The 6,000-nt window shown below is 51.9% G+C and overlaps 1 protein-coding gene across 2 annotated transcripts in view; it reads right to left on the bottom strand.

Moving 5' to 3' along the window:
• The window catches only part of SLC25A42 (solute carrier family 25 member 42), a 41,135-nt gene extending 36,153 nt beyond the window's left edge, over positions 1-4,982 (bottom strand). The window contains exon 1 of one of the 2 annotated variants that reach the window (XM_032267924.1): positions 4,891-4,982. The gene's annotated coding sequence lies outside the window, so the exon portion shown is untranslated. Of the gene's footprint in view, positions 1-4,811 lie in introns of both variants that reach the window. The other variant, XM_032267925.1, reaches the window with a different exon arrangement.
• Positions 4,983-6,000: the final 1,018 nt, after the last annotated feature.

A 6,000-nucleotide genomic window follows, 5' to 3' on the forward strand; every position in this document is an offset into this window, starting at 1 on the left:
GCCTCCAGAATGAACCAACCCCGCTGACACCCTGATTTTGGACTTCAGGCCTCCACAACTATGACAGGATATATTTCTGTTGTCTGAAGCCCCCCAGCTTGTGGTAATTTATTATGGCAGCCACAGGAAATGAATATGCAGGGATCTGAGGCCAAGCCTCCAAGCGTTGGCCTGTCCCTCAGCTGGTGGCTTATCCAGCCATTTGCCTGCCGAGACCTCACAGGCTGCTGGGCTGGCAGAGAGCTCAGCAGAAAATCTGGCCAGCAGAGAACTTTGTTGAGCCCCTGGAATCCAAGCATTCAGCTCAAGATGATTGTAGCAAAAGGTGCTCAGTGAAGAAAACAAATGTTGACAAGCATATTTTTAAAATAGCCCTGTGAACAGGGTGGGGCCTCCGGGGGACAACGTTCTACTTCCTGGGCTGGGTGTTAATTTTATTATTTGGTATATCTTCTTTCTTTTCGTATACACGTTATATACTTTTTTTTTTTTTTAAAGAGACGGAGCCTCACTGTCACCCAGGCTGGAGTGCAGTGGCACAATCATGGCTCACTGCAGCCTCAACCCTCTAGGCTCAAGTGATCCTCTCACCTCAGCCTCCCAAGTAGCTAGGACTATAGACGTACACCACCAAGGCCAGCTAATTTATTTATTTATTTATTTGAGACTGAGTCTCACTCTGTCACCCAGGCTGGAGTGCCGTGGTGCCATCTTGGCTTACTGCAACCTCTGTCTCCCGAGTTCAAGCTATTCCTCTGCCTCAGCCTCCTGAGTAGCTAGGACTATAGGCGCACGCCACCATGCCCAGCTAATTTTTTTTTTTTTTTTGTATTTTAATAGAGACAGGTTTCACCATGGCCAAGATGGTCTTGATCTCCTGATCTCGTTATCCACCCGCCTTGGCCCCCCAAAGTGTTGGGATTATAGGCATGAGCCACCGTATCCAGCTGATATACTTTTTATGAAGAGGTATTTCATGCTTAAAATAAAAAATGCAAATGGATTTTTAAAAGCCCTGTCTTGCAAAACCCAAACAAGCAAATGATTCTGATCGTCTCGATAATCCCCTTAATGTCTAACTGCCAAAACAGAAGAGACAGACAGAAAAAAACTGGATGACACGTGGGCAGAGGCCTGACTTTAGTATGACGACACCCTCCATCTGGCACCAGCGGTGAGAAATTGGACAACTGGAGAGAGTCTCGAAACAGCTTCCCAGACAGATTTAACATCTGACTCGTCTCAATCTCTCATGATGCCCTCATTTTTCTTTTCATAGATCCAAGTGAAAAAAAAAAAAAAAATCAGCAACAGCTAAATGGTTCTTTTAGCAATTGTTCCTGTCAAGGTACCTTGAGCCAAAATCTCAGCACCACCACTGCTCCCTGCTATAGGGACAAGCTTCACAGAGCAGGAACTAAAAAAAAAAATAAATAGAAAAACAGGGTCTTGCTCTGTTGCTCAGGCTGGAGTGCAGTGGCGCAATCATAGCTCACTGCAGCATTGAACTCCTGGGCTCAAGCGGTGCTCCCACCTTAGCCTCCCGAGTAGCCGAGACCATTTGTGCACACCACCATGCCCGGCTAATTTTTAAATTTTTTTTTTATAGAGATGGGGTTTCACCATGTTACCCAAGCTGGTCTCAAACTTCTGGGCTCAAGCAATACTCCTGCCTTATCCACCTTAAGTGTTGGGTGTTGTGAACCACTGTGTCCAGCCCCAAATATTTCTTGAACTTTAGTCTGACTGGCAGAGAAATAAGTCTCATGTTTAATCCGTACCCCACAAGCCAGAACACCTAAGAGAGGTATAGGAAGCAAGGAGTGATGTTCAAAAGAACCTCTCTTGCTGTTTTTTTTTTTTTTTTAACCTATCAGATGGGACAGACCACAAAACTTGATAATAAAATAACTGAGCTGGCCGTAGGAGAGGAATAATCAGACTTTCCAACTTCACAGTCCAGAGAAGGAGGAGGGACATGAACTATTTACATGAATATGCCCTTTGAACTTGGCCCCCCTTTTATTTTTTTGAGACAGTGTCTAGCTCTGTCGCCCAGGCTGGAGTGGAGTGCAGCGGCATAATTATAGCTCACTGCAGCCTTGAACTCCTCGGTTCAAGCTATCCTCCCCCTTTAGCCTCCTGAGCAACAGGGACTACAGGCGCTCACAGCAAAACGGGGAGGTCCGAAGTGTCTGTGCCCGGCCGGAGCCCGAATACATCCACTGTATATTTGGTATGTGCTGATGCATGCATCTATCCATTGCAGCTCTGTTGTAAAAGCCAATTACGGGCTGTGGCTTAAACAGCCATCAGTAAGAAACTCGCAATAGAATGCATATGTCTGTTCAATGCAAATTTCCCAGTGGTTTAGAAGGGGTAGGGGATATATACCACCCCGCACCCCTTTCTGCCACCCAAGTCATAGACAACCTCTGGAAGAAAACAGAAGAAATTATCAACAGCAGGTGCATCTGAGGAGGAACGCAGTACAGGTTGGGGAAGACCTGCCTGATTTCTACTACATGCCCTTTGTACCATTTGATTTTTTTTTTAAACTATATAATAGGCCAGGCATGGTGGTTCACGCATGTAATCCCAGGGCTTTGGGAAGCTGAGGTGGGCGGATCACTTGGGGTCAGGAGTGCAAGACCAGCCTAGCCAACATGGTGAAACCCCGGCTCCACTAAAAATACAAAAAGTAGCCTGGCCAGCATGGTGAAACCTGATCTCTACTAAAAATACAAGAATTAGATGGGCGTGGTGGCAGGCACCTGTAATCTCAGCTACTTGGGAGGCTGAGGCAGGAGAATCGTTTGAACCCGGGGGGCCGAGGCTGCAGTGAGCCGAGATGGTGCCACTGCACTCCGGCCCCGGCAACAGAGTGAGACTCAGCCTCAAGAAAAAAAAAATTAGCGAGGCATGGTTTCACATGCCTGTAATCTCTGCTAGCTACTCGGGAGGCTGAGGCAGGAGAACTTCATGAACCCAGGAGGTGAAGGTTGCCATGAGCCGAGATTTCACCACTGCACTCCAGCCTGGGTGGTAGAGTGAGATTCCATCTCAAAAAAAACCCCAAAAACTATATAATCAATGATCTCATCAAAGTTTACACACATGTACATATATAACTTATGAAATATATGCATATAAAATATGTACATAAACATGCATTAGCTACATTTACGTGTGTACCACACCAACACACATATACATATATATACAAACATACATGCCCATATATGTTTTAAATGACCCCTATTGAAGTTGGACAGAAAACCCAAATGGCTTCAGTTTCCACAGGAGAAGCTGAAGGTGACATGACCCTCTGGAACATTCTGGCACCATCTTTGCAGGGAGAGGTGGGAGGGGGTAAGAAATGCTGTGCAAGCCTTCCAGGAAATGGCATGTTATTACTTTTCAACAGCAAAGCCACCGGCCTCCTTCTATGCTGCATGCCTGTAAATCAGACTCAAGAGAACTTGAAAAGTTCCAGAAGAATCATTCCTAGCACCACGCCAGGCTCCAGTTTTGCAGGTTAGCTTTAGGCAGCTGAAACATTAGCTTGCCTCACTCTTTAGAGTGTTTCCTTACTATTTATCGGCTTCAAGGGCCCAAGGAGTGTCGGAGAGGGATCCCCAGCAGCTCCCTCTCCGGCATCCTGGGGCGGGAGGCACCCCAGATGATGACCACCCCCTCCTGCAGCGCATCTCCGTCTCCACCGCAGGCCCGCCCCAGGACTCGGAGAACATGCTGGCAGAGGGACTGTCCCTTCCAGCTAAGCCTTTCCGGACCCAGTCAAAGTCACGACTCCTGAAAACAGCCTGAGGGGGTGGAGTGTGGTTTCCCTCCCCTGCCAATCCCTCTGACATAAACATAACAGATGGGCCCAAATGGGGTGCGTCCACAGCAGAGGGTCAGCGATGCCCAGGATGGAATAGGCTCTGCCTCTAGCATTCAAGTGGTTTAGGCTTGTGGCTGGTAAAATGGAGATGATTCCGGTTTTGTCTGACCGACGGGATTATTCTAAGGTCCGGAAATCACTTTACACAGTCAATCACTGGTAGAAATGAACACTGGGGTAAGCTTTTGTTTGGGGAGGAAAAGGTGCAGAGATCCTGAGATGCCAAGGCTTGGGGGACTTTTGGAGGGCATGGAAGATTTGGGGGGATTACAGGGGGCGCCCGAATACAGGTGCACGTGGAAGAAAGCCCAAGGTGGGAGAGGGTAAGAGAGGGAGAAAGGGGGAGATAGATGTATAGGGCTATCAGGAGCAGAGAGCAGGTACCGGGGGAAGGTCCCTGAGAAGGAGGACCCAGGTTGCTGGGGGAGTGCGCACAGGGGTGGCGAGCTGGATATGAGGAAGGACACTTAGGGACAGGACCAGGTCCAGGGGTGAGTTGCGGGACCGTGAGTTAGGAGTCACAGGCTCAGGTGGGGGTGTGGGGGTGTCATCGACAGGGTGATGGGGGTGTTCGTGAGTGGGGGCGCGGTGTCAGGTGTGTGAGCGAGATGTCAGACCCAGCTGTGCGGGGCGCCGGGAACAAGGCCCTGGGGGTGTGGGAGATGTCAGCAAGGACACTCTCAGCTGTCTGGGGGATGTTAATCTACAGGGTCGTGGTGTCAGGTGTGCGTGGGCTGCGGGTGAGGGGCTCAGAGTTGGATGCCGTAGCCCTCAGGGGCAGCAGACGTGGAGTGTGGGGTTGGGGTGGGGGGGGGTCTTTAACCTCTTCCTGCTCTCGCGACGCTGCTGTCACGCTCCGCCTCCTCCGCCCCTCGCCCCCGGGTCCCTGACAGGACCCGTGCCCCACCTCAGTTCAGCCCGACAGGCGCGGGGCCCTGACGCTTGCGTCCCCCCCGGTGTCCCCCGAGCCCCCCGCGCCCCCTTACCGGCCGGGACGCGTCGCCGCCGCCGCCGCCGTTGCCGCCACCTCCAACCGCCACGGCCCCGCCTCGCGCACCCCCAGAGCGCGCCACGGGAGGGGTCCACGCCACGCCCCGATTGGCTGCTTCCTAACCAATCAGCGCTGGAAAAGACAGTGATTGGCGGGTATGAAGCGGATGGGCAGCCCCTGAAGCCAATCGCTGATGGGCAGAGGTGGGGCTAATTGGGAGAAGCCTTCGTGCCTGGGCGGTCCCGCATAGTGCTAGGTGCTGGGAGGCGAGGGCCTGGAGGCAGGCGAGGATTGGAATCTCGGTAGAAAACAGGCAGAATTGTCGGCCAATCGCTGGGGATCAAGGGTGGGGCTACGAGGAAGCTGGCGCGACCGGAGGGACAGAGGCGAGAGGAACGGAGGGCGTAGCCTGGAGGGAGACGGGGATTGACTGCGAAGGGGATTGACTGACAGACCCCGCGGCCAGTCGTAGCGGTCAGGGGCGCTGCGCCCCCAGGGAGGGCAGGAGCGTACAAGGTGCAGTCTGACCCGCAGCGCGGCGACCCGACGTGGCCTCGGACGCCTGGCGCAGGGTCCCCTGAGGCTCTTGTGTAGAGTCCGCCCTCTGGCCCCCAAGTGTAGAAGCGGCTGTGAACTTGGGCCATCAAGGCTGAAGGACTCCTGGGTAATTCTACATCCCCTTACTTCCCACTAATCCCCTGCAGACGACCACTCGCCGAGGAGAGAGATTCGCTGGAGGTCACTCTGAGCTGCCCTCTGCATCTCGAGGTGGTGTGAAGACATGGAAATAAGGCGCGGAATCCTACTGAAACGCGCTGTGTGGTTTTCTTAGTGTCTGACTTCTCTGCGTCCAAGCTTTCCTCGCCACGGTATCCAGTGACATCCCTGTTAGGCCTTCTTCCTGCTAAGGCTTTTGTGAATTAACTGAATCTTAACCACAATCCCATGAGGTCAAAGTGACCACTGACCCCCTTTTACAGAAACCAGAGCACAGAGAGGTCAAGCTCCTTTCCAGAGGTTACACAGCACTTCGGTTGCTAAACCAGATAATGAATCTAGAGCAGCTTTTTGGAAAGGGAGTGTCAGAGAAGAGCCACTGGGGGCC

This window comes from Sapajus apella, unplaced genomic scaffold, assembly GCF_009761245.1.
Source record: "Sapajus apella isolate SASKATOON/1434 unplaced genomic scaffold, GSC_monkey_1.0 scaffold173, whole genome shotgun sequence".
Classification (NCBI taxonomy): domain Eukaryota; kingdom Metazoa; phylum Chordata; class Mammalia; order Primates; family Cebidae; genus Sapajus; species Sapajus apella.